Below are 26,678 nucleotides of genomic sequence, written 5' to 3' on the forward strand. Positions count from 1 at the left end.
TCAACACAGAGCCTGACGCGGGGCTCGAACTCACAGACCCCGAGCTCACGATCTGAGCCGAAGTCGAGTCAGAAGCTTGACCAGCCGAGCCCCGCAGGCGCCCCTCAAAGGATTCTTTTCGAAAGTGCTGCGTCTGTCTTCGGAGCCCCTGTGAACGAGGCCGTGCCGTTCCGTTGCGTCTACACGTGGACGTGGCCCCGTGGCCTGGTTCCGCTGTCCACTGCCCTTTGATGTTGCTGAGCCTGAGGCCGCCCTGAGTTTTGTCCCTCTGAAGGGAGCCTCCTCTCCCTGTCTAGATGCTTCTGGATTTTTTTTCCCCTTTATTTTTGGAATTCACATTCTGGCATGCTCCAAGGCGAGGCGGACACCTGAAACGCCAGTGCTCACGGTTCCCGTAAAGCATTTCTGAGGAACGACGAGGACGTTCGGGCGTCTCAGCCATCAAGTGCCCGTGTGGTCCGGCGTGCAGATGAGCGGCTGCCCGGGTGTGGCCTTAGCGTGACCTGAGCCAGGACCTGAGCCAGGACCCCCTCGTCCGACAGCCGGGTGGGGTGCTGAGCCCCTCTGTCCACCTGGGTTTTTAACCGTTTTCTTCCAGGGGGTCCAGAGAGCGTCCGGACCAAGCTGCGCTCCTCGGGGGCCCCGGCTGAGGGCGGCGGGGGCGCCCCAGGTGACAGGGACGTGGGCCCTGCTGCCTGCTGACTGGCTTTGTCGTGACGGCTTCCGGTTCCGGGGCTTGGGGGGGCGCTGTGTCAGGGACCGGGGGCTGCCTGGATACGTGATGTCCCGGGATGCACGTGTAATGGCCCCGAGCTCCAGATGCCGTGCTTGCACGTGAGGAAACTGAGGTGCGGTGAGGGGGCTGGTTTGCTCAGGTCCTGGAGCACCTGGCGGTGACCGGGTCCCGGGGCTCCTGAGCTCCCTCCGGGCGCATCCCCTGCCCTCCGTGTCCCCGAGAGAGCGCGAGACCTCTCCCACAGGGCGGCAGAGAACGCCCAGCCGAGCCCTCGGGAGCTCGGCCCGGTTCCTGCCCCCCGGGGAGGCCAGGGCCGCCCGGCGTGTCTTGCTCTGGTAAATCAAGCTGCATCCGGGCGAGGAGGCCACGGGGCCACTTCCCGGAAGGGGACGGTCCTGGCGCACTGGGGGACAAGGACCAGAGAGACGGGTGCAGACTCACACGTGCCGTTCCTCGGGGGCGCTGAGGGCACCCGCCAGTGGACGCTTCCCCAGCAACGTCCCCGTGCCGTGACGGCTCCGGTGAGTTTCCAGGCGCATCCAGCCCGCACCAGCGGCGGCCGGGTCCCTCGGGCTGGCCCTGAAGACGACTGCGGGCCCCGGGTGGGGCGCTGGGCCGGCACACCCGGACATGTGCGACAAATGCCACTGCGTGGTGGCGAAGCCGGGCCGGGCTGGCGACTCCCGCGTGCTTTCGCGCCGATGGCTCCTGTTCCCTTGTTAAAACTGAAGACACGGGGGACACGGAGAGGTGAAGGGACTTTGTCGAGTGTGCTGTGTGGTCGGGTTGGACTCCCTGTGGCAACTTGCCCCAGTCGGGCCCCTTCTGAGCCGTGGCCTTGGCTGGTAGCGTTGGGGACCCGGCTCCTGGGGTCAGGCGTGTTCCAGGGCGTGGTGCTCGTGCAGGAGCACAGGGCCGTGACCTCCTGGCCCACCTTGCCCCAGAGCAGGCAGCCACCTGGTAGGTCTGGGCCTGGAGCTGAACCTCGGTTCCCCCATCCGGCCCGCTGGCACCCGTGGAAAAGTGGCGTTTTTGGGAAATGAGTTCTTACTAAGAACTAAAGGATGGGGCCCCTGGGTGGCTCATTCGGTTAAGCGTCTGACTCTTGGTTTCGGCTTAGGTCGTGATCTCACGGTTCGGTCGGGCTCTGTGCTGACTGCTCAGAGTCTGCTTGGGATTCTCTCTCTCCTCCTCTCTCCCTTCCTCTCTCTGTCTCCCTCTCTCCCCTCCTCGTTCTCTTTGTCTCTTTCTGTCTCAAAATAAACAAACCATTTAGAAAGAAGCCAAAAGAAATAAAGGGAAACAGCAATCTAGAGATGGGCGTGTGAACAAAGGGCAGAGGGCTGATGCTGAGCCTGTGTGGTGCTGACTCCCCACTCGCTTCCCTGGGGCTCCCCACGCTGACCCTCCTCCTTCGTTCCCTCTCCGCATGTCTGGCTGGCCCAGAGTTTCCCAGGCCTCCCAGCAGGTCGTCTGGTGTCCTCGGGCCCTCCCAGAAGTTTCTGCACCCCTCCTCTGGCAGTGGGCCCTAAGCACGGGCCCCCTGAGGGGCTGCAGGAGCCCACCCTGAACGAGGAGGACGTGGGTGGCCAGGCAGAGTCTGCCCTGGAGCAGGCTCAGGGGCGCCCTTCGGTGGCCCCAGGCCCAGAGCGGCTTCTCTGCACACCTTGGGACCAGAACCCTCCCCGCATGGACCGCCCGTGGTTTTCTAGTTGAAAACCGGCGGGTGTTTGAGGTCTGCACTCAGCATGTCCTGGATGCGCAAGCTCGGGGCAGGTGCACGTCGGGGCAGGTTCACACCTGCTGTCCTCCTGTCGGTCTTTCTCCATGGGCCTCACTGTGGTGACATCAGTGGGATTGAACCCCACCAGCTCAGAAAACAGTCCACGCGTGGGGGTAGTGGGCCTGCCCTCGGTTCCTGCCTGCGCTCGGCTCCCTCTGCCCTGTGTCCCCATCCGGGCCTGGCCTCCCTCGGATTCCCCGTCGTCCGTCCTCCCCTGTGTCTGCTGACCTGTGGGCGCCACCTGGGCTCTCCCCTTCGCTCCTCAACGCTTAGCAATTCCAATTCGGCCTCTGCTCCCCTCTCTGCAAAGCCGCTCCCTGAAGGCCCCCCACCAGGGATGCAGCCAGCATCAGCGGCCACCCCCTCCCTCCTCCCTCCTCCCTCCTCCATCTCCTGCCTCTGGCCCCGCCCTATCTGTGGTGCCTCCTCCCTCTTCTGGTCCTGGCGGTTCTCTCTCTCCTCTGCTGGCCTCTGCCCTCTCTCTCCCTCTCCCCTGGCCAGTGCGTCCTGAGGTGACGGGGCTGACTTCTGAATGTTCTTGCTTCTCTGCACGGGTGCCCCACAGGCTCCCCTCGACTGGCCTCGTCCTCGCCCGCAGACCCGCTCCTGCCTGTAGGTGCATGTGCCGGGTGCCTGTCTCAGACTGGTGTTTGGAAACGTGATGAATCGAGAAGGGAAATACTGTCAAGGAAAAGTCACAAGTTTTTGTCTTTGGGGGTGGTGACTCCATCACTGGGGACAGGCAGCTCCCTCGTTCTGGGAAAGTTGCCCGAAAGGCGTTCACTGCTACTCCCGGGACAGAGGGGTGACGGGCCCTGAGCGTGCTTGCAGGGGCCCAGCCCCCCGACGCTTGGGCCAGAGGTCTGCGTCTGATGCGTGCTCGGTTCTGGGGTCAATCTGTGCATTTAACTGCTGTCCGTTCTGGTGTGCAGACTGTGTTCCCATTCGGCCTCCCGAGGCCAGTGAAGGTGCTGCCCGGGCGCCCCGGGCACACTGACACCTCACCTGCGGGACACTGAGGCCAGGGCGCTGGCCACAGGGCTGTAGTGGCTGGGCCGTGTGACCGTGTGGCTGCCTCCTCACTGGACGGGAAGCAGCGTGAGGTCCGTGGCCCTGCAGCTGTCGCGGGTGCCTTCCAGGGGAATCGGGAGACAGGAGATGTGTTATCATCCGAGGGACCTCAGAACAGGAGCGCCTCCTCCGGTGGGGGCCGGGGGGGGGGGGCTGTGGTTTCTCGGAAGAGGTGTCACCCTGGGATGGGAGGCTCCAGGTTGGCCTGCGTATTGGGGAACATGAACAGGGTGCTCACGAGGCCGCCACGTCCAGGTTTAAATTTCGTGGCACAGCTTCTGTGGACCCTGCCTCCTTGTCTGCGGACTCACGTGCGTCCCTCCCTTTGCCACAGGCCTGGACCACCTGCCTGCCAGTCGTGACCTCCCCTTTGTGTTTTCTGAACGCGGAAAGCGGCGCACAGATGTACACACCCAAACGCGGGAGTGCCAAGCGCAGAGGGCAGAGCGCCCCGTGCCGAGTCCCCCAAATAACCACTATTCACAAGCGAGCGTCTGCTCTCCCAAATTCTATGCACATATGAGCACACTGTCATTTCTTTTCAAAAACAAAACTAGGGTAGAATTGTACGTACCGCTCATCTCGTAACTTGTTTTCTCTCATTGAAATGCGTGGACGTCTTCCCGTGAAAATGCAGGTGAATCTGCCTTGTTCTCCTGCACGTGGTCTGCCATGCGGCTCTGCCGTGGCCGTGCGGTCGGTCCCTACTCTGGACGTCCGGGGGGTCCGGGTTTCTGCTTTGCCAACAGTGAATGTCTCTGCGCACATTTGTGGGAGTTTTTCTACAGGATAAACCCCCAGAAGGGGGAGTGCTGGGTCGGAGGACACGACCGCTGCCTATTTTAAACAGAGAGCGAATTCCCTTCTGGAAGAGGGACAGCTCTGTGCTGTTGCGGACCCGTCACGAGGATGCTGGCCCCACCCTCCCGGTGTGGCTGGCCTGCGTCGTCCTTGCTGGCCTTGGCTCTTGTCTCTGGCGGTCCCTCCATACCCAGCCTCTCTCCTTTTGCGTATTAATGTATCCAGTACCAGCGTCTAGCTGTGACCTTGCCAGCTCAACAAACCCGTTCATTCAAGGGGCGCCGGGGGACTCGGCTGAGCGTCCAACTTCGGCTCAGGTCATGATCTCACAGTTCGTGGGTTCGAGCCCCGAGTCAGGCTCTGTGCTGAGAGCCTGGCGCCTGCTTGGGATTCTGTGTCTCCCTCTCTCTCGCCCCCTCCCCTGCTTGTGCTCTGTCTCTCTCAAAAATAAACATAAGACATTTTTTTTGAAAAAATTAATCCAGTCAACACACAGTCGGCTGTTCAGTGCGCGCCCCGTTCAAGCACAGCGCAGAACGAAGACGGTGAGGTTCCCGCCGCTGTGGGGCTCCTTCCCGTCGCGGGATGCGGACGTCAAACGCACGAAGAAGCAAACGCCAGGCAGCCACCCAGGCAGCTGTGGCTGCCGTCCTGAGCGCTGATTCGGGTGTGACGGCTGGGGGAGGGGGGCTGGCCGAGCCGGGATGGCCGAGAAAGTAATTTCTGGGGAAAACAAGGTCGGGAGTCGGGGGCAGCGTGTGCGGAGGCCGGAAGGCAGGAGGGAAGGCAGCCAGGGCGGGCGCTGGGCAGAGCGGGGGCGAGATGTGGGTGCGGGGCCTGGCCGGGTACAGGTTTTCGAGCTAGGGCAAGAGGTTTGAATTTTAAGTGTGAAGAGAAGCCGTTGGAAGGTTTTCATCACGGCAGCGATGTGACCGAGTCGTTTTTGGAAGGTCACCCTCACTGGGGAGGGAACAGGTAACAGGGCAAGAGCCAAGCAGGGAGACCGTCAGGAGGGACCGAGGAGGTGCCTCCTCGGGCAGGAGCGCAGCTGTGGGGGGGGGGGGGAGCGGAGCGGACGGACTTTGGACGCAGTAACGAGGTAGCACACGAGGCGATGTGATTTGCTGAGGAGGGGACGCTGAGGGAGGAATGGATTTAGGGGTAGGGCGTCCGGAGTCTGTTCTGCCCAAGACAAAGTTTGAGAGGCTCATCAAACACCCACAGGGGGCCGCCCGGTAGGCGGTTGGGAACGGCGTCTGGAGACCCGGACAGGAGACCCCGGAGTTCTACATTTGGGAGCCAGAAGCACATAGGTGCAGTTTCCAGCCCCGGGGACAGGAGGCGGTCCCCCCCCCCCCCCCGGGGAGCGTCCAGAGAGGAGGAGGGCCCTGGGAAGAGCCCGGAGGTCCTCGATGACGCTGAAAGATGAAACCAAGGAAGCGGTGCTTCTAAGGCAGGAGGCCGAGAAGATGCAAATCGAGACCCAAAGCAAGAGAACAACCGCATTCAAGGAGGGGAAGGTTGGTGGGCACCATGCTGGCGGCTCGGGTGGAAAAGGAGACATTGATGATGTAGCAGAGGACGGGCCGGAGCCTGGTCTTAGGAGGGAGGAGGGTGGGATCCGACTCAGGACTGGAGCAGGGACACCCCGCGTCCTCCTGGGCGGTGGCGGGGGGCACCGAGGGCCGGACGGGTTCCTGCCAGATTCCATCCAGGTCTCCCCAGGACGCAAGAAGCAGACCCTTGGTGTGGTGGTGCTGGCATGGGGTGCTGGGGGGGGGGCGAGGGAGGGATGACGGGGGACACTTCCTCTCAGGGACCCACCTGAGGCTGATTTGCAACCGTCCCCAGACGTTTACTCAGAGGGGAGCCTCTGCCCTTCTGCCAGGCCAGCTTTTCTGCTGCCGAAGGCTGCTCCTTCTCTCCCATGGTGGGGCATCCCCCTCCTCCTTCTGTCCGTTGGAGGGGCGTCCACCCCCCCTTCCCCTCCCTGCTCCTTCTCTCCCTCGGCGGGGCGCCCCCCTCCTTCTCTCCCTCTGCAGGGCATAGGAGGTGGAAGGCAAGGGGTCTGGGACGGAAGGAGGAGAGGGGAGGCACGCTTGTGGGATAAAGCGGAGCCTCCCTGGCCCTGGGCAGGCAGGAGATGGGGCGGGGTGGGGGGAAGAGGGGGGCACTGGGCAGGCTGGACGGGAGCCGCCGTCTGTCCGAGGCCTCCTGGCTCTGTGGTTCCGGTGGGGCGGGCAGCAGGCAGGGGCGGTTGCAGGCGGGATTTCGGCGTGGGAAAGGGAGCGGCTGCGGGGCCGAGTGACTGGGGTGGAACCCGAGTGCGGTTCCCAGGGAGCAGGTCGGAAGTTGCCCTTCCCCTGACCCCTTTCTGCCATGAGCGGCTTTCCCACGGTCCCCAAGCCGAGCGGGGTGCCCTGCAGCCCTTGGCTCCCGTGCCGCACCGCCAGCTGGGGGCGGTTTCTGCAGGTGGCTCTGGCCCAAGGTGAATGCCAGCCTGTGGGAAGAGCACAGAGACTCCGCTTGATTCTCCCCACTGCCAGCAGGGCGGCTGGTCTCCCTTCCCCGTGCAGGGATTTGAGGCTCAGACCCCTCGCGTGACTTGCCCCAGGCCTCACGTTGGCAGCTGAGCCCCAACGTGGTCCCGGGGGGTTCCTAGATTTCTGGGAGGACAGAAATACTCTGCTGTTCTGGTGAGGTTTGCTGCTGTCTGCATGCAGACTGGGTAAGCAGTAAGATGGTCTTCTGAGAATTTGTGTAACGAGAGAGGCAGTGCAGGGCCCAGGAACTGGCCCCAAAAGCTTCTGTCAAGTCTCACCTCCAGCAGATATTAGCCTTGTTGCCTTGAGCAAGCCATTCCGGGTCTCCACCTGCTACCTGGGGCCAGTAATGCCCCCCCCCCCTCCGCCCCCATTCCAGGGCTGCTGTGAAGTTCACATGAGCCAATGTGCTGGAACTCATCAGCGGGAAGCTAACAGGCCACATGGAAGGCTGGGGTTTGATTTCAGCCCAAGAGAGAGAGGATTGTTTTTCAAAAGGAAAAAGGATTCATTGTACTTACTCGGGGATGTCATGATCACACGTGGATTTGTTGTTGAGGTTGTTGGCTGTGAGACAAAGGCACACGGGGCTGTGGGTGAGGAGTGCCCAGGCTGGGAAAATTCCAGACCCCACCGGTCTTGGTCTCCAGGCCCTCCCAGGCAGGAGGCAGCTTGCAAGATTGAAGATTCTGAATGACTGCACAGCTGGGTGTGTCCTTTGTTATGCCCTGGGGTTTCTCCAGCAGGTTCTCCTGACTTTGCACTCACTTGGCCTGCACTCACTCAGTGCCGGCTGGCTGAACGGAGAGGCTGGAGGCTGCTGGGCTGCCCTCAAGGTCACTTGGAGGTGACCAGCTGCCTGGCGGACTCAGCCCCCATCACTCTTACCTTTCTTGGTTCTTAGTGAACTGCTACTCATCCTATAGATCAAAGCGAAAGGACCTCCTCTCTGGAAAGATGCTCCCCCCGCCCCCCACTCCGCCGTGTTACCAGATGCAATTAATGGCTTTCTTCTTTGCTCCCGGATCAGTGAGGATGCTTTTGGTTGCAGGTAACGGAGGAAAATGAATTCCAATAGACTTATGCAATAAAGAGGATTCATCATCTCAGATGACCGAATTTCAGAAGTGACTAACTTCAGGCATGGTTTGATCAGGGCTCAGGCTCTCATTCCCATTAGCTCCCTAGACTCCACTCTCCTCTAGGTGCTGGCTTCTTTCTCAGGCTGACTTCTCCCCAGGGCACGGTGGCTGCCCCCACCCTGTGGACGACACATTCATCCTGCTCACGTGTGGGCTGCAAGAGAGAATGTCTTCTGCCCCAGCCACGGGGCAGAAGTCCCCTGTGGCTGGACTGGGCTGATCCGGATTAGGATCAGCTGTAAGGCTGGCATCCTGTGATTAGGTTGGCATCACTTCCAGGGCCTGAATCAGTCGTTGTGCGATACGAAGGATGGCTTGTGCCAGGCGGGGACCACCTGGGAACTGGCACGGGGTCCGTCCTACCCAGACACGTGGCTGCTACGAAGTACGGGGGTGGGGGTGGCTCCCAGAGGGAGAGCTCTGGGGGAGAAGGGGTGACGGCCGCCAGGCGTGCAGCCAACGAGGTCCATGGGCCCGTGGCGCTGGGCGCGCTGTGCAGAGGTCCTGCGCTAATGCATAGATCCGGTGACCAGCCCGACCCAAGGTCACCAGGATTTTCTCCCACGCTGTCCTGTGGACATTTTCATACATTGACGTTTTACATGGAAATCTGCAGTCCATTGTAAGTGAATTTCTGTACATGGTGTGAGGTAAGGGTCTAAGCTAATCTTTTTGCATATAGATTTCCAGGTGTTACAGTTATTTGTTGGAAGGGCTCTTCCCCCTCTGCTGAACGGCCTTTGCCCACTTGTTGAAAGCCAGGAGTCCACGGCTGTGTGGGGTCTGCTTTGTTCCACGGATCTTTGTGTCTATTTTTGTCCCAGCTCCATACTGTCTCAATTATTTCAGCTCAGTAATGACTCTGGAAATCAGGCAGCGTGCATCCTCCCACTTTCTTTTTCAAAGTTTGGCTTCTTTAGGTCCTTTGCGTTTCCACATAAACTTTAGAATAAGCTCCTAAATGTCTGTTAAGAAGCCCACTGAGGTTTTAATCGGGATCGCATTGAACCTATGGATCAGTCGGGAAGTTGGCCCCTGAACCATCTTGAGCCTCTGGCCCATGACCCTGCTATGCGTCCTGCCATTTCTTACATCTCTAATTTTTCTCAGCCACGTTTTGTGATTTTCAGGGCACAGACGGTGCATGTCCTTGATCAGAACTATCCCTGTGTCATAGTTTTGATGCTCCTGTAATTGGCATTGTTTATTTCAATTTCTGGTTGTTGATGGCCAATATGTAGAAATACCATGGAGTTTTCTATGTTGAGCTTTTATCCTGAAACCTTTTGAACTCACACATCAGTTCTAGTAACTTTTTTGGAGAGTTTTACCAAATTTTCTCCATAGATTATTGGATATTCATGACATCTCTGAATAAAGACAGTTTCGCTTCTTCCTTTTTAATCTGGATGCTTTCGATTTCTTTTTCTTGTCTTACGGTACTGGCCAGAACTTCATGTCGAATAGGTCGTGAGAGTGGGCAAGAATGATTCTCCATTCCCAGGGGGAAGCTCTCAGCATTTAACCGTTCAGTCTGCTGTTAGCTGTAGGCTTTTTGTAGATGCCGTGTATCGGGTTGAGGTGGTTTGTTCCATTCCTAGTTTTCTGAAGGGTTTTCATCATGAATGTGTATTGAATGTTATCAAATACGTTTTCTGAAATTATATCATATATATTTTTCTTTTTTAGTGAGTTCTACTCATTGATTTTTCAAGCCTTAAACCAACCTTGCTTTCCTTGGCTAAATCCCACTGATTGTGGTGTTTTATCCTTTTTATATATTGTTGGATTCAATTTGCTAAATTGTGGTTTAGAATTTTTGTGCCTGTGTTTGTGAGGAATTTGGTCTGCATTTTCTTATAATGTCTTTGTTTTGTGGTGGTATCTTGGTAATTCTAGTCTCATAGAATGAATTGGGAATATTTCCTTCCCTTCAGTTTTCTGGATGAGTTTGTGTAGAACTAGTGTTATTTAGGATTTACCACTGAAGCCGTCTGGGGCTTCCTTGTGGGGAGTTTTTAAACTACAAATTCAGTTTTTTGCTACATATAGGATTACTCACATTATTTATTTTTTCTTGTGTGAACTTTAGTGGTTTGCATCTTTCACACTAAACCAGGCTTTAAATTTCCTCTGAGCTGTCAGACGAGTTGGCATGGAGTTATTTACAATACTTCCTAATATCCTGTTGGCATCTGAGGATCTGTAAGGATGTTATCTTCTCATTCCTGAGACTAACAAATTTTCGACTATTCTCTTTTTCTGATTGGTCTGGCTACAGAGTCATCAATTTTTTAAAAATGTTTATTTTTTAATAACTTTTTAAAAAACATTTGTTTATTATTTTTGAGAGACAGAGAGAGCATGAGCAGGGGAGGGGCAGAGAGAGAGGGAGACCCAGAATCCGAAGAAGGCTCCAGGCTCTGAGCTGTCAGCACAGAGCCAGATGTGGGGCTCAAACTCACGAACTGTGAAATCATGACCTAAGCTGAAGTCAGACGCTTAACCAACTGAGCCACCCAGACACCCCCATTTTTTTTAATTTCTCAAAGATCCAGCTTTTGTTTGGATGGATTTTTTCTAATGCTTTTATGTTCTCTACTTCAGTGATTTCCAACCCTGATCTTCCTTTCTTTCGTTTACTTAGGGTTGTTTTCTCTTCTTTTTCCTGATTTCTTAATGTAAGAGCTGAAGTCGTTCACTCAGGGCCTTCTCTCTTTGGTGCAGGCGTTTGATCCCTGTAGCCTTACAGGCTATCAGCTCCCTACGTACCGCTTTTGCCCAAATTCCAATTTGTTGTGTTTTCTTTTTGTTCAAAATATTTTCCGTCTCTCCCCATCTCCTGTGCGGCCCGTGGGTTATTTGGAAGTGTGGTATTTAGCCTGTAAGTGTTGGAGGCTTCTGCGATCTTTCTGTTGCTGATTTCTGATTGAGGTTCCTTTCGGTCAGGGAATATTTTTATGTGGCTTAAATTCTTCCAAAGTGAGCGAGACTCATTTTGTAGTTCTGGGTTTAGTCTGCGTGGTGGCTCTTGTGGGCGAGCGGTGTGGACGGTGCTGTTGAAGGCACATCCTTACTTCTATGTCCACTTCATCCTAATCCTGCCCCTCTTCTCCTGCCCACCTCTTCTCATTCCAGGGGCGTCCTTGGCCCGTGAAGGGTACTGGGGTCACCGCCGTGGCCTCCGACCAGCTGTGACTCGACCCCTGGGCCCACAGGTGTAGCCCCCTTCTCTGAGACATTCGGCCCCATGGGAGGTGAAGGACTGAGCAAACCTTGGGTTCTGTTACGAGGAAGTAGGGGGGCCGTGGCTGGTGGGGTCTGTTACCTTCTGTCTGACTGTCTCCCAACGTGGCCAGACATCTGACCGTGTCAGAGTTTTGATCACCCCCTCCAGGGGCTACACGGCAACTTCCGAGTGTCAGGTCACCAGAAGGACACTGGGGGCTCCGGCGACCTGCCCTTCGTGCGCCTCTCCCCACCTTGCACCGCCAGCTCCCCGGCACTTGCCGGGGATCCCGGGCCGTGTCTGGGGTCCCTCTGGGAGCTGTGCACCCCACTCCCACAGCTCTGTGGTGCTCACACTTGTGAGCACTGGCCTTTCGTCCCAGGGGCTCGACGAATCTTTTCTGAACTGAACTACAGCCCTGTTGGCGTCTGTCCTGAGCTCCAGGCCTGTCTGGCCCGTGCACGGTTTGTCCCAGCCCCGGAAAAGTGCTGTGTCAGCACCTCCGGCCCCTTCTTTCTCCTGCATTCTGGGTCTCGGGGAATGTACCTTCTAGAGCTGCTCAGGGCAGGATTTGGGGATGATCCTTTCTCTCCTAACCCCATATCCCTCCTGTCACCAAGCCCTGTCAGTCCTGTCTGATGACTCTCCAATTTTTGCTCTTTCTCTCCACCCCGGCGGAGTACAGGCCCCACCCCCGGATGGCTGCAGTGGCCTCCACACTGGCCTTCCTGTCTCCAGCCTCGGTCCTATGCCCGCTTTCTGCAGCCAGAGCAGGGGCACCCCCTGCGTAAATCCTTTCATGCTCCCTCTTCTAACTACTTGTCCTGCTTGTAAGGCCCTTCGCACCTGCCTCCTACTTATTCTCTGGCACCTGTCTTAAGGAGTGCTCTCAAACTCACTGAGCACAGGCCATGTGGGATTATCCCCACTCTCCCCAGCGGGACTGGAAGCTTGCTCTCAGCCGGAAGTGAGACTATCCTGGCTTCTGCTCCCCAGCTGGCTCACGGGTCCTCCCATCAGAACTCAGTCAAGCGTTACAGACCCTGGGAAAGGACCCCACCCCCGCCCCCTCTCCAGGGAGACCTCCCAGCCCCGCCCACTCTCCGGGGACACTCCCGGCCCCGCCCACTATGCTGGGAGACGCCCCCGCCCCGCCCACTCTCCCCAGCTCCGCCCTCTCTCCAGGGAGACGCCCCAGCCCTTCCCCTCATTATACAGGGAGATGCCCTCAGCCCCGCCCACTCTCCTGGGTTGACACACGTGGCTCTCCCCACTGTCACAGACCCTGGCCCCGCACTGTATTTGTCACTTAACAATGTCTTGTGGCACCTCTGTGCTCCAGGCCCTAGGGTAACAGGTGCCCACTCCTTGGGGCTTCTGTTTCAGTGGGTGTCAGGCTGGGGGGCGCCAGTGCTAAGCACACACTGATTACCACGGACACCCTGATGGACAGGTGCAGGGTGTTACCGGAGTAGCCTGAGGAGTTAGGGACGGCTTCCCGGAGGAGGTGGTGGTCGCCTGGGAATCCTGCGGGGGGAGGGCCTGGCAGGCAGATGAAGAAGGTGGGGGGGGGGACGTTGCCAGAGTTCCAGGCAGAGGAGCCCTGGGTGGTGAGGGGTTGGGCTCTCCAGGGGCTGGGAGAGCGTGTGTGGCAGGTGGGGTGGGAAGGGCGCGGCACGGAAGAGAGCCAGGCCGCGGGGGGCCACCCACGAGGACTTGGCTTTTATCCCGCAGCTCTGGGAAGCCTTTCCAGGGTCTGAAGCAGAAGAAGGGGCGGCACGGTCAGATTTGCGTTTTCCAGCGATTTCTGTGCTGCCCTGCGGAGGCGGGTTTGAGGGCAGGGGGGACGGCGGTGGGGCCAGTTAGGTGTGAGGGATGTGACTTGGGGCAGAGGGGCAGGGACGGAGGGAGGGCGATGTTGGGAGCTGTCACGAGGCTGGGTCACCAGGACCGGGGGCACACCTGCCATGTGAGGTGCTGGGGCTCTGGGGGGGTGGTGTGGGGGACAGAGAGGTGGGCGCCGCAAGGAGGGACACACGTTCACCCCTGGCTTTCAGGTGTGGGGCCCGGCGAGTGACCCACTGGACAGATGCCCTCGGGCTTGCTGACCCGCTTTGTCCGCTGAGCGGCCGTCACACAAGAGCCGCTCCTCGGGTGACCACGGGAGAGCCCCGCTATGGCCTTCCTCACCTGGCGGGCTTCCTGTCCAGCTGGTTGCCCCGGATGCCATCGGAGAGGCACAGGTGCATAGCAGTGACTGTGTAGGTGTGAGAGAGGGAGGGGGTGGGAGATGGGGGCCTCGCGCTTCCTTAGTGTTTGCGGCTCAGCTGGGGCCGTGGTCTGGCCGCCCCGCCACTCTCTGGCCCAGGCACGTGGAACACTGTCCTGCCACTGCCACATTATGTCCCCAGACTTCCCCAGAGGCTTGGGGTTCTGTGTTTGCCGTCGTGGGGTGTGACACGTGGAAGGCACAGCTCACCCACCCCTGGCCGCACTGCTCAGTCACTCATTCATTCATTCATTGACTCATTCATTCACTCACTCAGTCACTCATTCAGTCACTCATTCATTCACTCATTCATTCATTCATTCATTCATTGACTCATTCATTCACTCACTCGTTCAGTCACTCATTCATTCACTCATTCATTCACTCATTTGTTCACTCATTCGTTCAATCATTCTTTCAGTCATTCGTTCACTCATTCGTTCACTCATTCGTTCACTCATTCATTCACTCATTCATTCACTTACTCATTCACTCACTCGTTCACTCACCCACCACGTGCTGGGCTCTGTGGAGGCTCCGGGTGGGTCATGGCAAGAAGACAGGCGGGTCCTGCCCCTTGAGCTCACCTCGTGCGCGTCCGGACACCAGGGGTGCTGCCTTTAGGGTCAGCTCGCGGGCCCCAGCGCACGTAGCGTCCCCTGCGCCCGAGCTGGCCGAGAGGAGGCCCTTCCGGAGCCCACGTCTGGTGCTGCCCAGACACACACACCTTCCTCCCAGAGGTTCAGGGCAGTGGCGCCGGGAACAGCAGGACCTGACAAGTGCCTGAGACTCGTGAGCGGCTGAGCACAGCCTGGAGCCGGACGGGGAGCGCGGTGCCACCTAACGAAGATGCCAGGCGGGTGGGGTTGGTGGTGGTGTCTTAGTGGGATGCAATTAATGTATCTGCGCGGCTTCCTTTAATGAAATCAGCGAGACAGAAAGTATCAGGTACACGCTCACTACAACTGCGCTGAAACCGACGGTCTCAGCTGTGCAGGGAAAGCACAATGCACAGAGAAGACTGCAGTCTGCTAAACGTTAACGATACTTCAGGTAGGTGGCTTATACATTTTCTCCTTTATTGTTTTCTGTTCTTTCCAGATTTTTATATGAGCAAGCAAATATTACTATGAGAATTCAGAGAAGTAATTTTTTTTAATGTTTATTTTTGAGAGAGAGAGACAGACAGAGTGCGAGCAGGGGAGAGGCAGAGAGAGAGGGAGACACACAATCCGAAGCAGGCTCCAGGCTCCGAGCTGTCAGCCCAGAGCCTGACGTGGGGCTCGAACCCACGAACTGTGAGATCACGAACTGAGCTGAAGTCGGCCACTCAACCGACTGAGCCACCCAGGCGCCCCTGAGAAGTAAATAAAAACACTGAAAGCCTCCTATGTGTACAGGTTGGCATAGATTAGAAAAGTATTTCCAGGGATGTGAGAAGGGCTTGGTGAACACCGAGCCCCATTGGCTTCAAAGTTCTGGGATTTGATTTAATTCCGTGTGAGCTGAGAAGCTCACGCTCTAGTCAGACTTCTTTATTTGCTCATCTGTTAGTTCCCAAGTGTGTGGCATCCCTGCCTGTTCCTGGTGTTGTCCCCCACGCCGGGCACACAGACGCGTAAGGACAAGCCACTCCCGCTGGGAGTCCCTACAGTGTCGGAGGCTCATGGCAGAGGTCACGGCTGACCCTGTTTGGGGCTGTGGGGATCAGGGAGGGTCTCACGAAGGAGGCTCGTTTGAACAGGGCCTTGAGGGATGAAAAAGAGTTCTCTAGGCAGCGTATCGAGGGACACAGCGTATGCCACGTTGGGGATTACTTTTGGAGACGCCCACGTGCGCTGTGAGGGACGCCGGGGTCTGTGGATTGTCTGCAGACTGCGGTCCTCCCAGCCGCGGGGCTCAGGAGGACAAGGGTCGAAGGTCTGAGCACACACGTCATCACGACCCCGGGGGTCCTGGCTGTGTCTTCCCCCTTTAACCAAGACTCCTGTGTGTCCCAGGCCTCTTTGGAAAATGACCGCTCGGCCTCTCAGTACCGCCTGGTCCCGGGTCTGGAAACATCTGGGTCCTGCCTGGCTGGAAAGACGGGGCGTGACCCCCTGGATCTCTGTCCTCGGCCGCGAGAAGGTGACCCACAGCTGGAAATTCCCACGGCAAGTGTCGGTGTTGACAAGAGTCCCTGAGAAAGTGGTGGCCGGGGGGCTGTGTGCCGAGCCCTCGAGGCCTTTCCCCTCGGGCTCTCCTCCTTCTGTCCTCTGTCCTCTGTCCTCTGCCGCGGCCTCCCTGCCCTCCACGTGTCCCCTCCGTGCGGCCGGCCCCTCGGCCTTCGAGCCGCTGGCGGGCCCTCCCAGGGCTGCTCTGTCCCCCAGCTCCGCACACCTCTCTCCTCCCTCCTCCTTGTCGCCTGCCTGGCTCTGGGTCACCCCCTTACTTGGTTCCAAAGAGCGAGCCCCAACTTGCCCATGAGGGTGCTCAGAGGGGGCGGAGTCGGCGGGCGCGTCTCTGGACAGGCGTCTCTTCAAGGAGCCTGAGTCCGTGACGTGAAAGTGTGAAGGGCTCTTCCACTCCGGCTCCCCGCTCCTGCGTGAGCGGACACATCTCCAGACAGGGAGCCGTCAGGTTTCCTGCAGGAAATTAAAGACCCGGGCACCGCGCAGCGGCGCCCATCACCTGCGCGGCCCGCTGGCCTTCGCCAGAGGCTTTGCTTCCCGGGTGCGTGGAGGCCACATCTTTAATAGGATCCCTTCCCCAGATCTCTCTAAGGAAGGTGGACGCGTGTCTTCTAGATAAGCGAGCTCACAGTAAGGCTGGCGGTTCTCATTTCGGTGCGAGCCAGCGTCTCACCCCTTCTTATCTGAGTCACAAGGACACTGGGCCGGCACCGTCCTCGCCGTCTACACTGGGGAGCTGTCCTGGTGGGGGAGAATCCTTATGGTGAGTGCATCTGGGCCTCCGGCTGGTCTGGTGGACGCAGTGCTGGGCTCGCTTCCTCCTTGAATCTCTGATTCCTTGATTCAGTGCTCAACCCGTCAGCATCTGCTTCAGAGGAAGACAGGCCCCAGTCTAGCCAACATGGCCCCCACCTGCCTCGGTGGGTGATTGGGGTAGCTCTGAGCATGTAACCTGTTTTTGACTAGTGAGACATGGAGGACAGTTTTCTGGGACTGTTTTCCTCTATTAAAAGAAGATCCAAGATTGGTGTGTCTCTTTACTGTTTCTAGACTTTGAAGGGTGGTGATGGGATGCCTGGAGGCACTGCAGCCATCTTGTGATCATGAGGAAGTAGCCAACATGCTGAAGACAGTAGGGCAGAAAGTCAGAAACAACCTCTGTTCATGGGGACACATGCCACCAGATTAATGGCCCCTAGAACGATTTTAACCTCTCCAGTCCTCAATGTGTGGGATAATAAACGTCCTTGTTTTGTGTTTTTTTTTTTAAGTTTGTGTATTTATTTTTGAGAGAGAGAGAGTGGGGAGGGGGAGAGAGAGGGAGACACAGAATCCGAAGCAGGCGCTAGGCTCTGAGCTGTCAGCACAGAGCCCGATGTGGGGCTAGAACCCACGAACCGTGAGATCATGACCTGAGCCGGAGTCGGACGCTCAACCGACTGAGCCACCCAGGCACCCCAAATGTCTTTTAAGAAGAATTTTAAAATATTTATTTTTGAGAGACAGAAAGAGAGCACAAGTGGGGGAGGGGCAGAGAGAGAGGGAGACACAGAATCCGAAGCAGCTCCGGGCTCCGAGCTGTCAGCACAGAGGTGGACACGGGGCTCAAACCCACGAACTGCAACATCATGACCTGAGCCGAAGTCGGACGCTCAACCCCCTGAGCTCCCCAGGTGCTCCTCTTTCCAGCCATTTTTAAAGGGACCAAGAGGGGAGGGGCCAGGTGCAGAGAGCTATTTCATGACATTTCGGCGCTGGAGAGAATTTCCTGCAGAGACCGGGTCCCTTCGCCACCGTTGCCCCAAGTACAAATCACGCCTCTAATGCCAGCACCAGCACTGAGGGGGAGGCAGATACACCCAGCTCTCAGTTCTCCATGGTGATGAGGGACGTGGATGGTTGGAAGCAGCAGATAATCCCGAACCTGCTTTGAGTCACCGGCTTCCGCCGCCCCCCCACCATCACTTTTGTGGTGCAGCTGACAGACCGCCACGTGGATGCCACGTGGGTGCATGTGTCTCTTCTCCCGTCTGGCGCGTCACTCGGCTAAGCTGCTTCAAAATGGCCAAGGCTGGGCCACCGGAGGAGAGGCGAGAGGCTAACCCGCCCCCCCCCCCACCCCTGGCCAAGAATAGGGCCAGCCTGGCTGAGCTTGGCCTTGGAGTCGGGCTCCCGACACCCCTTGGGCTAGTCTGGCGTCGCCTCCCCCAGGACGGGCAGCTGGGGGTCCTGTGGGCGGAAGCGAGCGCCGCAGATGTCGCCCCCCCCCCCCCCGGCCCCGTGGCGTGGCCGAGGGCTCCTTTGCTCAGAGCGCCTTCCCGTGGAAAGCCGCGGGCCTGGCCCTTTCCCTCCCGAGCAACCAACCGCAGGAACTGGGTGTGGCTGTGCTCCCCGCATTCAGCGCCTTCGTGCTCCTGATGCAGTAGTGGAGGGCTCCTTGCTGTCCCCCCTCCCTCTCCGCCAGCGGGACACCCTCACGGGAGAGGGATGCACCGAGCAGAGAAGGAAGGGGCGTTTGCCTGGGACCCGCCGCGTGCCCGCGCGGTGCTAAGTGCTTCCGGCCCGTTACACCACGAGGAGACTGGATCTTTCCGGTTCGAGCGGGTCCAGCCTTACCTAGGAGATACTGGCTGCTTGCTTGTCCCTGGCACTCTATTCTTCTGGAAAATTCCTGTCTTCGTATCCAAACACACAGATCGAGTCCCTGCAGTCCCAGACCTGGGGGTCAGGTGTCTCTGGATCCTTGTAGTGTTGTCCTTTCTCGACACTGGAAGGTCCATCGGCCAAGATCCGTGGGTCTGACAGCACGTGGGACCCTAAAAGTTCTTTGTTGGGCAAGGGGAGGGGGATGGCGCTTTCCCTGCCTTCGTTAGGAGGTGGAGCAATGCCCCAGTGACCACTGACGGGGCCAGACGCGGGATCTGCCGGGGCTGCCCCTCCTGGCTGGTTCAGAAGCTTCTCTAATGGGGGCGGAAACCAGAAGTCAGTACAAAGCCACTGGCCTTACACTCCGGGCTCACGTTTGCCTGTGCTGGAGGCTTAATCGCCAGGTTTGCAGGACGAAAAAGAACTTGCACCAAGAAAAGAGGGTTAGTGGCTCACCAGGCCTCCCAGAAGCCCCCGCGACCACGGCCACAAGGAACGTGGGAGCCGCCTCTTGTCACAAAATCACAGGCTCAGACGCAAGGAGGAGGCGGGCTTTCCTGCATTGCATCCCCCCATTAGGGTCCTGTTGGGGGTGGGGCACATACCCCCCACCCCCATTAGGGTCCTGGTGGGTCCGGGGCACATACCCCCCACCCCCGTTAGGGTCCTGGTGCGTCTGGGGCACATACCCCCCACCCCCGTTAGGGTCCTGGTGGGTCCGGGGCACATATTCTCTCTGAGGTCTGCGGCCTCACCCTGGTGCCATTCTGACCTGGGACTTTCAAGTGCCCAAAGGAAAATGGCTGAGATGAGAGTGCTGGGTCTTTGGGGAGGACACGGGCCTCATGGGGTCCCAGCTGCTCGGTGGAACAGGGGGACAAGAAGTGACTCACAGAGGCAGCTGCACAACACCGGGCTCTTGGCAGGTGCTCCCCGGTGCTGGCCGGGTCTGACCGTGAGCCGCGGTCCAGGTCCGGTGACGGAGCGACGGAGGGGTGCCCCCGGTGGGCCGCACACCCTGCCTCCCCATCCAGTGACGGGCGGCCTGGAAATCTGGAGTCGAAATATTCTCTTCTCCCCTGACCCTCCCGCATCTCCTGGGCTTGTGAGCAGGAAGACAAGGTTCCCCAGGTAGAGGTCATGGCCAGGTCCGAAGGGCCCTCGGTCTCGAGACGTGCCCTCCAGGCTGCTGCTTACCGGCACCTTCTACCACCGAGGGCTCCCTACAGCCCGGCATCCATTGGTCTGTCAGAAACGCTTGCCGTAGGCTGCGCCGTGGCCCCGGGAAGTCCGCGTGGGGCTGTGCCTCTGCCCAAAGCAGGTTCCTCTGCTGCAGTCAACACCAGGCCGCAGGGCTGCGCATCCTCCTGCCCAGGACGGCAGACCCTCCACTCCCTGGCCCCAACGTTTGCGACAGGACTGTCCTTGAGTGGCCGAGTGGCCTCGTGGTCCAGGATGGGCGGTGATTTGTGGCTTTCCTGAGCTGGGATGGGAGTTCGCTTGTTGTAAAATCAGCGTTGGACTGAGTCACCGCTCGTGAGTGAGCCTAGCTGGCTGCCCTACGCCTACTCTGTGGGGACTCTGTGGCCCTGTGTTCAGCGTTACTTCTGGAATTTCCACAGAGTCCGGACGTGGAAGAGCTTTCTGGTTTGCTGCCTGGATCTTACGGCAGAAATAAAACACGAGAGAGGTAAACGTGGGGACTTGGCAAAACCTTTGATCCCTCCCTCCCTCCCTCCCTGTCTCTGCACATGTACACAGATGCACACACGTGTCCGAGGGCTCTCACGTGTGCGTGTGTTTGCCTGTGTCTGGGTCTTTCTGTCTCCAGGGCCTTCCAGGCTGGACACGGGCTTCCCCCAGCTGCTCCTACTCTTACTCCAGGGTCAGTGCCGCGGGAAAGAGGCGCGTGGGGGCGGTCAGGGCCCGGGAAGGGGGTGTGTGGGGGCGGTCAGGGCAAGGCAAAGCTACTCTGCCCCCCTCATGGCCACACCCGAGTGGGGTGGGCACAGCCTACGAGGCCACCCCACCATCGTGCATGTGTTCAGCGGGTGTAGTGTAGACCCGGTGTGCTGTCCCAGAGGCCCTCCCATTAAAGGCCCGTTGTGGCCACTGGGGCCCTGGAGGGTGAGGCCAGCTGTGCCCTGCCCGCTAGCATGTGGCCTTTGGTTGAAAGCAGAGAAAGGAAGCTCGACGTTGGACCCTCTGTCCAGGTGGGCCTGAGGTCTCTGGGCAGGTGGAGGCTTGTGGTCTTGGTGACCTGGTGACCCGCAGGTGGGCAGCTGTGGGACATGGACAGGGGCGAGGGTGTCGGACTTCATGGTGCAGAGCTCAGTGGTGGGGAACAAGGTCTGGTCTCGTGGTAGGGACAAGAATAACAGTGACACTGTCCTCATCTCTTGGACCGATGTTCAAGAAGGTATTATGCTCTGGTCCTCAAGGCAGAGACACCATTATCGGTGGAGGGGCGCATGCTGTGTCCTCAGGCGGGGGAGCAGAGTGGCCACGAGTCCAGCTCAGAAGACCTCCGTGGTTGTCCTTACATAAGGGCCAGGGGCCGTCAAGGTCTCTCCTGCAGACAAGGCCCACGCCCGCTGCCCTCCCCGCCACGGCCCATTGCCACCCACCACCGCCCCGCATGCCCGCCACCCACACCGTCTTTCCCCGCTGCCCCCTCAGGCACACTGCCCACCGTCCGCGCCCCTGCCCTTCCCCGCCCCTGTCCACGCCCCCGCCCCGCCCACTCCGTCGCGCCGTCCACGCCCCGTCCACCCCGCCCACCATCCGCGCACTCCATTGCGGGGCCTCTGCACCCCCCTCCCTGCACCTGCCCCAGGGATGCTGTCCGAATGATTGATGTCCGTTTCGATGGGAGCCTGTCAAGACACCACTGCCTTTCCAATTCTGGCTAAGCCGACTGCGGTTTGTCAGTCTCCCTGCACGGGTCCAGCTTGTTGCTTCCAATTTCGTGCAGTTTCCATCTCGCCTCCCAGCTTCCCCTCAGCCCATCTGATCCTGCTCCCCCTGCGGCGCTTCCGCGAGGCCTCCCGCTGCTGCAGGCTTGGCGGTCGGGCGGCGGCTTGGGGACTCCAGCAGGGAGGGCGGCTGCGGATTGTCACTGAGGAGGGACAGTGTCCATAGCAACCCTCCAGCTGCCACTGTACCAGGAGGGAAGGGGGCAAAGCAGGGAAGTGAGCCAGATGCCTGCCCTTCTGCATTATTCATATCAAAGTGCTGGGCACCGAGGCCGGGCTGCAGCCGGGGGCCTGGGCTTGGAGGGCACGGGGCAGGGGTGGGGAGCTGGTGGGGAGGGGTGGGGAGGGGCGCGGGCGGGGGAGGGCGGAGCTGGCAGGGAGGGCAGAGCTGGCGGGGAGGGGTGGGAAGGGGCGCAGGAAGGGAGGGGGGAACCGGGGGGGAGGGGTGCGGGGGGGGGAGGGGGGAGCTGGTAGAGGGTGGAGGGGGAGGAGGAGCTGGGGGGGAGGGGGGAGAAGGGGAGCGGGGGGGGGAGCTGGCGGGGAGGGGTGAGGAGGGGGGAGCCAGTGGGAAGGGGTGGGGAGAGGCGCGGGGCGGGGGGAAGGGGGGAGTTGGCGGGAGGGCAGAGCTGGCGGGGAGGGGTGGGGAGAGGTGCAGGGGGGCAGGGGGGAGTTGGCGGGAGGGCAGAGCTGGCGGGGAGGGGTGGGAAGAGGTGCAGGGGGGGAGGGGGGAGTTGGCGGGGAGGGCAGAGCTGGCGGGGAGGGGGGAGCCAGTGGGGAGGGGTGGGGAGAGGCGCGGCGGGGGTGGGGTGGGGTGGGCGGAGGGGGGAGCCGGCAGGTAGGGCCAGGGTGGCGTGCCAGGGACGTGCAGCAATCAATCGAGCGAGGAGAGGCCCCTTGAGGGGACCCTGGCTCTGTCCCTTGTCCTCACCTCACTTGTGGGCCTAGGCGACCTCCCATCTCGGAGAGGGAGGCCATCCGTGCTGAGAGGGCGGGGCCTGGAGGCCGCTCGTGGCCCCTCCGCCTTCTCCTCCTGCATCACCGAGGGTGGCAGCAGGGGTAATTCTTCCCCGATGGGGGGAAAAGTCAAGGAACCTGCCAGGAGGAGCTACCTCTGCGAAATGTTCACGAGGGTGCATCCTGGCCCCAGACGCACCCCTGGGCCTCCACGGAAGGAGGCAGGTGGTTGGCGGGCGGAGGGGGGGGCGTTCTGCCTGGGATCTCCCCGCGCGCCTCCCGGGAGCAGGGAGTGCAGAGCTGTGCGCACCTGCCACCAGCAGAGGGTGCCACACTCCCCACAAACCGGGGCAGGCCGCGTGAGCGGAGTTGGGGGGGGCAGGTTGGTGAGCACCAGCCCGCTGGGCCTCAGTCCCGGGGCCGGAGCTGGGCCGCGAACCCCCGGGCCCTCCCTGCTTTAGTTGCCACCGGCCAGCTGGGGTCTGGGGAGGGGCCGACAGCAACAGCTGGCGTCCAGGGCTCAGGCCTCAGGTGCCCGCCGGGCCCCTGGGAGAGGTGGATCTCGCGGTCCCCTGACTCAGGAGGGTGGTCCAGCGAGGGCGGCGGCGAGGGGCTCACTGCCTCCCTCCGCACCGGGGGCCTTGGCCCTCCCCGGGGCAGCTCAGGTGCCTGTTCTGGGCTTGTGACACTGCTGGGGGTGCTAGCTTCCTCTGAGCCCTTGGGACTGGGGCCAGGAGCATGCTCTGTGCCAGGCACTGTGGTAGGCACTGGGGAGGCCCCAGGGAACGAAGCAGACAGAAACCCTGCCCCCAGGAAGCTGAATCTCTGCAGGGGCAAGGGTGCCCTCACCCATGCTACTACAGCGTGGGGCCGGAGCGGACACACCCCTGTGACCCCGGACGGGCCCTGTCAGTCCTGGGCAGACAAGCTCTGGGGACGAGGCTGAGAGCCGTGCCCTGGCCAAGCAGGGATCTGCAGGGGCCTTCCCTCGGCCACAGCACGGTGACAAAGTGCTCTCTCTCCCCAGTTCTCATGCCCTCTCTCCAGACACGGTGTCCGCACCTTTGCTCTGAGCCTTGACCCCTCGAGTAAATAGACACGGCATCCGGACTGACTCATCTGGCCGGACGCGCCAGTTTTCCCCCCAAAGCTGCCGCAGAGGCATTTAACCGTGTCTGATGTTCACAAGCAGTTGCGCAGGGAGGCACGGACGGGCCGGGTCTGTGCGCTCAGAGCGGGGCACCTGCTGGTGTGCCGCGGGCGGGACCGTGGTGGCTCTGAGCCGGACGGGCCGAGCCCCCGTTCCCTGCGGCTCCACACCATCCTCAGGCCTCGCCCGGACCCGCAGGAGCCCCGTCAGCCCCACAGACCCCCACCTTCCCGCTCCTTTTGTCCGACGCAGGTTCACGGAGAAGCTGGAGCAGGAGGCCCGTTTTCTCGGCGGCGGTGGCTGCATGCAGGGGTGGCCGGTGAGTGGGCAGACCTTCTGGCTTGGAGCGGGCATCTTGCCTCCCGAGAACTAGAGCGAGCCAGCCACCTTCTCGGAACCGGAGCTCCGTTTCCTTGTCTGCAGAATGGGACGCTAATCTTACCCCATTGGCTTGTCGAAAACACCGGAGCAGGAGCCCGGCTCCAAGTAAATGCCCCAGGGCGTGGCTCCTTGCGCCGGGTGTCCCCATCAGAGCGACCCGGGTGAGGTTTCAGTTTTTCTCCAGCAAAGCAGGAGGCTGGAGGGGACAGCGTGGTGCTGAGGGGTGGCCGGGAGCTGCTGGTGGGGGGTGCCATGGCCTTGCCTTACCCGTTCTCTGTTGAGGCCTGGAAAAGGCTGGGTGGGTTTTAGTTGTGAGCCCCCCGCCCGGGCATCTGGTCATTCGGGGACCCGGGAGAACTTTGCTCACCGGTCAGTGCCTCCTATGGCCAGTGGCAGGTAAGGGGCAAGCAGCGTGTCCGGGGCCAAAGTGCCCTGAACTCCCGTATCTGCAGACCCGCTCACTCCCTGCTTCCGTGCAGGTCTGAGTGCATGTGGGGAGGGGGGGTCGGGGGAGGTGCAGGGTTGTGTGTGTGCCTTACAATGTACACCATAAGCTCCTGTCACCAAGGGGCTTGTGGTGTGAATTACACACAGGGAAAAGACATGCACAGAGACAGCTACGGCACAAGGCGTGAGGTGAAGTCGTCCCCAGAAAGACACAAGGAAGGTGCTAAGGGAATTCAGGAGGGGATGATGTCACGCTGGGGGAAGGGGCAGAGGAGGGGAGGTCTGGGACGGCTTTGCGTGCTCGCCTTAAATTCCAGTAGGACCGGATACGGAGTGGGGTGGGGGTGGCATTCCCGGCGGCACGAGTGGGAAAGAGCGGGAGTCTAGGGTCAGAGGGGTCCAGGTCCAAATCCCCGACTAACTGGTGACCCAAGCGAGTCACTTAAACCTTTCTAACTATTGGTTTACAGAGTGACGGCATAAAGGATGGGCACTAGAGCCTTCCTGACCTGCCTTTCGGGACTGCTGGGAGGTGGGATGGAGTAGTTCATGTGCGAGTGCTGTTCGGACCCTGGAGTTGCTTTTATTATTAAAATAATAAGGCTTCTAGATAAGAACATGGTAATGGCCGCACCTGGATGGGCTAGTAAGCTGTTTGGTCCGATGCCCCAACCGTCCAGGGTCTGAGGGAGGGTGTGGTTGACTTTCTGATACTGTCTCTCCTTGGAAGGTTAAGGATATCCCTTAAATGCCAAGCCTTGTTATTTTATTTCTCTCTCTCTCTCTAATGTGTATTTATTTATTTGGGGGGGGGGGAGAGAGAGAGAGAGAGAGACAGAGGGAGAGAGAATGCCAAGCAGCCTCCACACTCAGTGTAGAGCCTGACGCGGGGCTCAATCACAAACTGAGATCACGACCTGAGCCAAAATCTAGTCAGATGCTCAACCAACTGAGCCACCCAAGCCCTCCTCATGGGATTTTCTAAAAACTATTATTTATCCTATATCTAAATTCCATCCGTCTATCCCATCCATCCACCCACCCTCCGTCCACCCATCCCTCATCCATCCATCCATCCATCCATCCATCCATCCATCCAATAAACCTTTATTGAGTAGATCCTTGCTTAGCTCTGGGGATACAGAAAAAAATGAGACCCCTTCTCTGTGCTCATTGAGTTCGCAGTCTAGTGGGAAAGACAGCCATATAAGCCACAAATCATCACTTTCCTTAACCCCGTTTTCAGACAGTTCTACCTTTGGCAGCAACAGTTTCCACAGAGCACGGATTATGGGACTTCAAGGTCAGTGATCTTAGGTATCATCTCTTCTATGTCATTCATTTCACCGACGGGGAAATCGTGGTGGTTATTTGTTGTGGAAAATGCTACAACGTCCTCTTGTTTGCTTCTGAATGACCTCTCCTGGATTTTAATTTCAGTTCAGTTCACCTTTATGAAACATCTACTATGGGCAAGATCTGCAATTACAGTGATGGACAAGACACCATTTCTGTCCTCAAGAAGGTCACAGTCAAGGGGGAAAAGGACACACAAACAGGTAACAGCCACACTGCTTGATAAAGACGGGGGTAGAGCACAGGGCGTGAAAGTACAGAAGAAGGGCCCCTGATCTGGATTTGGGGAGCTCAGGGGAGGCTTTCTAGAAGGAAGACCTGTGAGTCATCTCTTGAAGGGCAAAGAGAAACCTGTTAGATGAAGAGGACAGAAGGGCATGCCAGGCAGAAGGAAGCATGGCTTGTTGGAGGACCCGGAAGCGGGTATTATTGGGGCTTAAGGAGGGAGGCGGTGGGGCGCGAGCGGAGAGGAGGTGGGCGAGGGGCAGCGTGGTGTGGGGCTGGTGGCCAAAGGCCGTCTCTTCCTTCCCGGGCTTGATGAGCGCAGCCTCACTCGCTTCCCCCGAGCCCAGAAGCCCCACCGCACCCGCTGGCCTTCGTCCCTGAACAGGTGCCCCTCTATCTATTGTCCCTTGCTTTATTGAGCTTTGCAGATACTCCATGTTTTTACTTTGCAAATGGAAGGTTTGTGGCCACCTGGGTCGAGCAAGTCTATCGGTGTCATTTTCGTAACAGCATTTGCGCCCTCTGTGTCTCTGTGTCCTATTTTGGTAATTTTTGCAACATTTCAAACTTCTTCATTATTATATTTGTTATGGTGATCCGTCATCAGCGAGTACGACTTGTTGAAAGTTCGGATGATGGTTAGCAGTTTTTAGCGATAAAGCCTTTTTCAAAAAGATTTCAAGTAATCTCTATACCCAGCATGGGGCTTGAACTCACAACCCCGAGATCGAGAGTCAATACCCCCTGACGGACTCAGCCAGGTGCCCCGCGATAAGGTATTTTTAAATTAAGGTACATA

At 59.1% G+C, this 26,678-nt stretch overlaps 1 long non-coding RNA gene across 1 annotated transcript; it reads left to right on the forward strand.

Annotated features, from left to right (window-relative positions):
- The first annotated feature begins 12,499 nt into the window (after positions 1 to 12,499).
- LOC122235844 lies at positions 12,500 to 16,984 on the forward strand. Its single transcript, XR_006213918.1, has 4 exons — positions 12,500 to 12,812; positions 13,363 to 13,548; positions 14,505 to 14,627; positions 15,575 to 16,984. It is a non-coding gene; the product is annotated as an uncharacterized LOC122235844 (long non-coding RNA).
- The last annotated feature ends 9,694 nt before the right edge of the window (positions 16,985 to 26,678 follow it).

Source organism: Panthera tigris, chromosome F3 (genome assembly GCF_018350195.1).
Source record: "Panthera tigris isolate Pti1 chromosome F3, P.tigris_Pti1_mat1.1, whole genome shotgun sequence".
NCBI lineage: Eukaryota > Metazoa > Chordata > Mammalia > Carnivora > Felidae > Panthera > Panthera tigris.